Source organism: Rhipicephalus sanguineus, chromosome 1 (genome assembly GCF_013339695.2).
Source record: "Rhipicephalus sanguineus isolate Rsan-2018 chromosome 1, BIME_Rsan_1.4, whole genome shotgun sequence".
NCBI lineage: Eukaryota > Metazoa > Arthropoda > Arachnida > Ixodida > Ixodidae > Rhipicephalus > Rhipicephalus sanguineus.
Window position 1 is genome coordinate 230,894,634 of NC_051176.1, and position 8,582 is coordinate 230,903,215.

Genomic DNA, 8,582 nt, shown 5'->3' on the forward strand with positions numbered 1-8,582 from the left:
ATTTGCCTGAGTGCACTTGGGTATCAATTGCATTCCTTGGTGAGTCGCTCTGGGCCCGCACCCTTATGCTTTCCATCACACTTAGGCATTCAGCGCTCACAGGTTGAAACTGTGCAATTTAAAGCTAAGTTATGAATGCAATTTCATTTCTAGCATCTTCAGTTCGTGTCGTATTGGTGTAAATTCATCTTTAACCCTCATATCAGAGGCAATATTACTTTTGGCAGCTGCATTTGTAGCAACATAACGCACTTAACTCGAGCAATTGTGCATATACCAGTCGTTATTCTGACGCAGACACTTGGGCTATAGTTGGTGATAACTTGGGCACTGAACAAATGTAAAGGAATGCTCGAGTAAGGAACCGACACGTAGACGCCCTTCCTGTGTACGTGTCTTCCTTATTTGAGTGTTGCTTTGTGCTTGCTGTTTCAATCTGTGAACACTGTACATTCAGGCACAACATACGTATAAGGTCCATAATATGTCCACGACAGGATCCAGTTCTGGATATCCTGTGAATCTGCAAAAATGTTTTTTTTTTCAACATCTGTCGGACCTCCGATTGAGCTCCAGCGGAGATTGACGGATCTCCAGTGGATATTCATTACATCCGAAACGGATATATGCTGGATTCCTGAGGGATATCTGTGGTTGCTTGGGTTGGTTGTAGCACTGCTATGCTACCCGCGGGTTATGAAAATCGCGCGGGGTGAAGCCCCGACAACGGACCTTCCGTGCTACGACAGCCGCTGAGCCGTGTATATCCTGACAACAACCAAACATGATAACTGACAAATATTGTTTGATTACACGAAAAAAGCCACAGTTTCGCCACAAGGGCGAAGCAATGAATGCGATAGCAAGAAATTGGAATGTCACACAAAGAACGAGAAGCAGCTCGATACTTGCAGCTCGCCGCTGAAGCACAAAGAAAGAAGGACGCCCGAAAAGAACACACAGGCACGCACAGGGCAAGCGTGAACTAACAACTGTCGCAGTTGCTACGTCTTTGTGCTTGAGCAACGCGCTGAAAGTGTCGACAATGGAGAATCAGATGCTCTTAGATATTTCATTTTCTTTTAAACTGCGGTGCTTGGAGTGACCCCCTGCGTTTCCTGTCACACGGGGGCGTCTGATGTAAGGTGTGCCCGGTGTTCTTTGTTCTTTTTTTCCTTCCACATCACGAGTGGGTACAGAAAAGGGCCACTTTGTCGTGCGCGTGTCAAGGGCAATTTTCAAATTGAAAGAAAATTAGGAGCGTTGCGTGATAGAAAACACGCTCAAGCTCCTCCGAGATTTGCTTACCACCAGCGGTAAATGGTGTATATAAATAGCTCGCCGTTATTTCGTCGGCGCATGCGTGGGGCAGGGTTGAGTTGTCTAATGCAGCGGGCTGGGGGGCGAGGAGTCGATGGTTCGAATCCCCGGTCGGGTGCCTCGGAATGTTTTCTTCTGCTTTATTTTTCTTTGTGCCTCTTTTATATATATACATACATATACATATCCGGAACATGACGGCAACGGCGACGGCAAAAATCAGCCGAGAGTGTCCATATAATTGCTGTCGCAATAAAACTACACGCCCTTGATCAATATGGCTAAATCCCGTACCCGCACAACGAAAAAGTCCACGCATACCCACGAAGTGAATGATGATGAGTGGGCGAAGCTCTGGGGATCGTTCGGTCACCGTGAATCTCCCGTTAGTCGTTCTTGCCGCTTTGCCGCCGCTTCCCGCGCCCTCGCCTCCGGAGTAGTAGCTTGCCGTCGGCGTTCCCGTTGAACCGCCGCATGCCGCGGCTTACGTTCGTTTTCATCCATGGCAGCGGAACGCGCTTACATACGCATTTGCACCGCAGCGTCCTCTCGTGTATTTAAAGTGACATAAAGAGTCGATGACAAAGCTCGGCCCTAAGGTCAATAATGTGTACGTTGAAGTCGCCGACTAGTATAAAGGGTTTGTGCTTGTAGGTGTTTTATATTGTTTTGTCAAAATTACGATTGTTGTTCGTCTATTGTAAACCTTGTTTTTTATTACCTACACACATATGTTTCGACTATTTCTAACCAACATCACAGCGGACAGTGAGCGTCGACGACAAAGCTAGGTCCTAAGGTCTATTAATTTCTACGTTGAAATCGCCGACTAGTATAACGGGCTTGTGTTTCTAGGTGTTTTATATTGTTCCGTCACGATTATGATAAGCCCTTGTGCACCGCAGCGCCCCTAGCGGACTCCGGCATGCAAAACTGAGACACGCCGCCGCCTCGCCGGACACGGGACATGCCTCGACATACATACCTGGACTCACTCACTCACTCACTCACTCACTCACTCACTCACTCACTCACTCACTCACTCACTCACTCACTCACTCACTCACTCACTCACTCACTCACTCACTCACTCACTCACTCACTCACTCACTCACTCACTCACTCACTCTGATTAGCTTCGATGCGCGCGGCCGCACCGCAAGCGCTGGTGCTCCGCGGAGCGCAGCCACGCTGCGCCGTGTTCGTACCAAGAGTGGACGACACTGTACACCTATGTTCATGCTCAGTCTAGTAAACAGTTTAACGACCGACGCCCACTCTGCTTCTCGATTGCAATCTTGAGCCTGTAAAACGCGCGTACTGCCGTTCATTCAGAAAATGATTATCATCATGAACCGGCACGCGCTCTCTTCGTCGTCGTCTTCTTCATCTTCTGTTTCGCTCCCAGAACATGTACGCCGAATTCTCCGGAGCGGGATGCCATAACTCTGATGGGCGAGACAAGTACAGAGATAGATAGAGAAAGAAATAGAAATAAAGACTGAGGAAGAGAGAAATTCCTGGGAAAAAATTCGGCAGATCCCACGCGTTGTGGGAATCGGTTTCATGCGAAGCAGTCAGCGAGTACTTCTATGCTGAATTTTATGGCTTTGAGCCTTGCGTTACGTGCTGGATCGACGTGTTTTTGTAAGTGTAGTAGCTGTGTGCTCATCGTGGGCTTACCAGGCACGTCGACAACACTGGCGTTTAAAGGGTAACTTATGGTGTGACGTAACGTCAGCCCTAGTACATACGTCGGTATTATCGAAACTAAGTGCACTTTATAGTGCAATCATGTGAATATCATACGTAACCTTCGTTAATGTATTCCTCCGGGGCCGAGCAATGCTTCAATATAGCTTGCTGAATCATAGGAATACAAATGTATAATGTTTATTAGACTGCTATAAAAGCGGAGCCAACACTGGAACCACAAACGTTAATCTGATACGACGCCTGTATCGTAGGAGTACATATGTAGTGTTTATTGCTTTCTTGTAAAATTGGATAGCCAGCACCACAACTACAATTGACGTTACACTGAAACTACGCCTGCATAGGCTCTTTTTCCGAAGAAGTTTCTAGACCTGGCGTGGCTCTGTGGTAGAATACCTGACTGCCACGCAGAATGCTTGGGTTCGATTCCTGCTGGTATCCTAATTTTTCTTTCCATTCGTCGGGTCAGCTGCCGATGTCAGTTTTTCTTAACGCTCTCGCATTTAAATTACCAATGTCTGTTCTCGCCGTTCCTGGGTAGATAAAAACTGTCAATCATCTGTGGCGCATACCCCTACATCGCGGCTGTGGTAAACAGGTATGTGCCACACGTGTCTGGAGGAAAGGGTTTGACGACGTACGCGACAGGATTTTCACGTTATTCATGTCATGGTCCAACAGTCATATTCGTCAAATCCTCTTACCCTCACATGCCAATTTTGGTCTACGCCAAGTTAAGGATGCAATCATGAGAGCATCCAGACGTAGGCGGACAGATAAATAGATACGTAGATAGAAACGCTCAAAGTGCCAAAGGTTCGCTAAGAAATGCTTCGCATTATAAAAAAAAAAAAAAGGCAGCTTCGCACTAGGGGTGCCAGGCCTGAAGGAAGTGCGGATCTTGGCGGCATTCTTTGTTTCTCTTTATTAGGCGCGAAGCTCCTTAGGGTGTGGGTCGTTCCCTCCTCTGTAGTAGTATGTAGCCACCTCGCCCGATCGGTAACGGGCGAGCGCCGATCGGTAAAGCCCCCCCCCCCCCTCTCTCTCTCTCGGCTCGCGACGCCGACGCTCCGCGCTCGCGCGCTCGCTGCGTTTAAGATGCGTGCTCTATTTCTTTCTTTCTCTTTCTTTGATTTTCTCTTTCTCTGTATCTTTCTTTCTCTTTCAGCATTTTATCTCTCTATTTGTCCCTTTCTCATTCTTTATACGCTATGCCTTCCTCTCTCCCCTCCTCCTTTTTCACACCCTCACATCTCTTTTCCTCATCCTCACTTCCCTTTTCTACCCCCTTGCTGTACGATACTATACAAGGCTATATGCTATGTTCCGTCAGCGTGTCTGGACAGCCGAGTGGTTGAGACGCTCGCCTTCGGATCATGGGTACGCTTGTTCGAATACCGCCGCCTCATGAGAGATTTTTTTTCGGCAAGATTTTCTCTTCCTTTCTTTCTACCTCTGTTTCTTCCTCTCTTCTTTCTTTCTCTCTGTGGTCGTTTTCTCCTCTAACCCATCAGGGTTATTACAGGCCACGCCGGAGAAATCGGCGCACTTATTTTGGGAGCAAAGCAAAAGATGAAGAGGAGCACTGAGAGGAAGAAGAGGATGAAGACAGCGCGTGCCGATTCATGGTAATGATAGTTTCTGTTCGCACTATACGGCGCAACGAAAAGCTCCACTTTTTAAAAATTTCGGCGAGATTTGGACCCGCGTACCCACGATCCGAAGGCGAGCGTCGTAACTACTCGGCTGTCCAGGTACGCTAGCAGAGCATAGCATAGCCCTTTATAGTATAGTATAGCAAGGAGGTGGGAAAGGAAAGTGAGGGTGAGGAGGAAGGGAGAGAGTAAAGCATAGCATAGAAAGAGACAGAATCAAAGAAAGAAAATAACGAGAGAAAGGGGAAGAGAGAAATACAGAGAGAGAAAGAAAGGGAACATAGGAAAGACCGAGAAAGAAATAGAAATAAACCGAGACAAAAAAGACGTGCACAAAAAACAGAGAATACAGAAAAATAAAGAAATAGAGGAAGAAAGAATCAGAAAATTTGCAAAAGTTAGCAGAACAGCAACAGCCAGAATTACCTATAGGTGCCCATCAGCTCCGCTGTCTATTATTGCGCATCCTGTGCATGCTACGCTAATTCTCTTTGTTTTTAATTTTTTTATTGTGCACGTATTCATCCGAACTCAGGGTCGTGGCCAGGAGACTTCGTGCGCGGTTGGAGCACATGTCGTTCATGCCAGCGCATACATGCGATCCTCGGTGGCGCGTCCATCGCGTAGTATCTTGTGTCGCTGACGTCTGGGTCTCGGACAAGGTGAAGGGTGTTACGCGAGTCCAACCGACCCCGTCGATGCGAGTAGTGCGGTACCGCACAGCGGAAACAAGTTTCTGCGCCCTTGCACGTGGTGACCCGGTTAGGACGGCTGGATCGTCACTGTTGGATGCGATCCCGGCCGCGAGCAAGGCGTCACTCGGAGCAGCGAAGCTCACCCGTGGAGAGCCCCCGCTCGAGCTCCGGCGTCCGTTCCTTGTTCTCCTGTGCCTCGCGCATTTTCTTCTGGATGTAGTTGGGGATGCCCACCACCAAGAAGATGAACAAGAAGCAGCCGAGCCAGATACCCACCACCTGCGTTATCACGGCCCGACACCGCGGTAGGGGTCAAAAACCTGCGCGTACCAACGGCTAAGAAATAGACCGCCGGGACGATGCGAGACTGCCATTAAATCGCTCAGCAATTGCATTGGAGAAAAAGTTCAGTTTCCGCATAGTGCGTCTTATCCTGGATTATTGGAGACGCTCCACCTTTTGAGCGCATGTGCGCGTCTCGACTTGGAGCTCTTCTTCGACTGACGCAGAAGCTGCGATTTTATTACGCCAGCTCATCGGTGGTTTCTAGGGAAAGAGTTGTGTCACCTTTATTGTAGTGCGTACGAGTAGGCGTCGATGGCAGCCGCTTACAAAACGCGGTGATACCTTCAGGTGATGGGTGGTGCCATCATCTACTGAAGTTATTCAAGGAATTGAGCAAGCCTTGTGGGAATTGCATCAGGCTCGGAGCAAAATATGTTTCCCGAAACGACAGGAATGTTAAGAACAAAAAACCTATGGCCTGGAAAAAGAACACGTTATTGAGCCTGCGTTGTGGACAGTCATAGATGGAGGAACAGTACACGGATCAGTTAGTCCGGTATTATCTGAACTGGCTTAACTGTACTGGAATACGGGCCAAACAGCCAGTAAATGGCCAGTGCACGTTTGGAAGCTGTTATTATGGTACGAGGGGGTATCGAAAAGTTCTAATTATCACAACGAAATAAAAAAAACATAAAATATTCGCTTGAAGTGGTCAAAGTTAGTTCTTCTCCACGTAGTCTCTATTCAGAGTCACGCATTTCTGCCAGCGTTTCTTCACCTGTTTCAAGCCCTCTTTGTAGAAGTCCTCCGCTTTGCTCGAAAACCACTGTTTCACTTCGAAAAGGACAATCTCTATGTCATCAAATTGCCGACGACGAAGTGTTTTTTTCATCTCGGGAAAGGAATTGCTTGGCGCAAGATCAGGCGAATGAGGTGGATGTTGCAAAAGTTCATAGTCCAACTGGAGGGCGGCGACAATGGACGATTCCGCTCCATCAATGTCAAATTCTTCTGGGAAAAGTCGTAGGTGTCACCAAGCGACGCACCCAGCGTGCAGACACCTCATTCACGTGCTGTTCCTCTTTTACGTGGACGCCTCCGGCCCTCACCATGGGGGTTGGTACACGGCTGCAGTCGTCCACCAAAACGTCGCGGTGAACGGCCTAACATTCACGGCACAAAATAACACATGCGGAGGAGGTCGCCATCACGCTAGCTGCCGCAGACCAGGACTCGCGCGTCATCATTACCGACTCGAGAGAGGCCTGCAGAAATATTGAACAGGGGTACGCTCCTCACCTTGCGTATCGCATCCTTCAAGACAGCAGTTACGTCGGGACCCCCGCGTCCCGGATGATCATATGGGCTCCAGCTCATATGGGCCTCGAAGGCAACGAAACGGCAGACACCGCTGCCCGCACGCTGACTCTCCGGGCAACGTCTTCAGACCCTTCCGAAATGGATCCCGAACGCAATCCGGCCTTAACGTTTCGAGAAATTACTCAATTCTATCAATTCGGCCACGCAATTTATCCTAAACCTTGTAAGGGCCTTACAAAGGTGGAGGAACGCACACTCCTCCGCGTTTACATTGCTGTGCCCGGAAGTTTTGAAACATTTTCATCCTGCCTGTACAGGAAAATGCCCGCACTGTGCGGAGAAGTCTTCGGACATCTTCCACATGGTGTGCGCATGCCAGTCAACCCCGAACCTCACCTCAAAACCAAGCCCCACTCGGGAGGGAGCCAGCCCTGCTCGGCTGTTCCGACCTGGTGAGCCAGAAGGCCCTTGTCGACCGAGCTCGAGTCGCGGCGATCGCCAATGGGCTCCTGTAAGGAGGAGCCCACCTATAGTGGTCGTGAGGGGTGGCCCCCTCCGGGCCACCTCGCACTTACTCCCTGTATATACCTGTAATAAAGTTTTTTCCTCCTCCTCCTCCTCATGAATATCCACCCGCGCAGTTCCGTGACATAATCTGGTCTCCACCATCACTCTTTCCATGGTCAATCTTCTGTCGTCGAGGATAACAGCCTCCACTTTCTCCACCATGGCAAGATCATCCTTCATTGAGGGACTACGCGCTCGTGGCTCGTCTGCCAGGGACAGGTTACCACTTTGAAAGTTCCTCTTCCACCTCACAACCCTGTCAAATGATGGGCTTTCATCCCCATGGCATAGACAGCTTTCATTTCGTCGTGGATTTGGCGTGCGTTGTTGCCCTTCAAATGGAGGGTCTTTATGACACTTCGGGCTTCAGTTTTGTTCATCATGCAGGTTGATGTCTACAGCATGTGAAAAAAAAACTACTTGATACAAAGATTTGATATTTGCACATGTATGCATGGCAATGACATTGATTACAGGCACGAAAGTTTCGTGTAACTATCTCTATAACTTCTTTATGATAATTAAAACTTTTAGATACCCCCTCGTATGCTGCTCTTGAGAGCTGCTTGTGGCGGTTTCGCGTCGTTGTGCTTAGTCAGTGGATTGCGCGTTAGATGTCTGCACCGCGCTCTGCTTTCTCGGGTGCGTACGCGGCCTACGGGAAAAATAAAAACGGGGCGCTTGCCCGGTACGCGTTCAAAACGGAGCTATTGATGAGGCACACCGTAGTAGGGTGCTCCTGTTTTGACCACCTGGTATCGTGCACGTGAGCATACGGCCACATCGAAATGCGGCCACTGCGACCGCGATGGAGCCGGCCCCTTCGAGGCCAACAGCACACGCCATAGCCACTGGGCGCTACCGCGGCAAAAGATGTAAAGGCCTACCTGCGTAATCGAGTATGAGCAGTGTCGTATAAGAAGTGCTTTTCGCATGGCGCAGTGTCGTAAACCTCACTTTGATATTGTTGTAGTCCTAAGTAAATCACACACTCTTGTGATGAACAGATGGCTCATGTTTT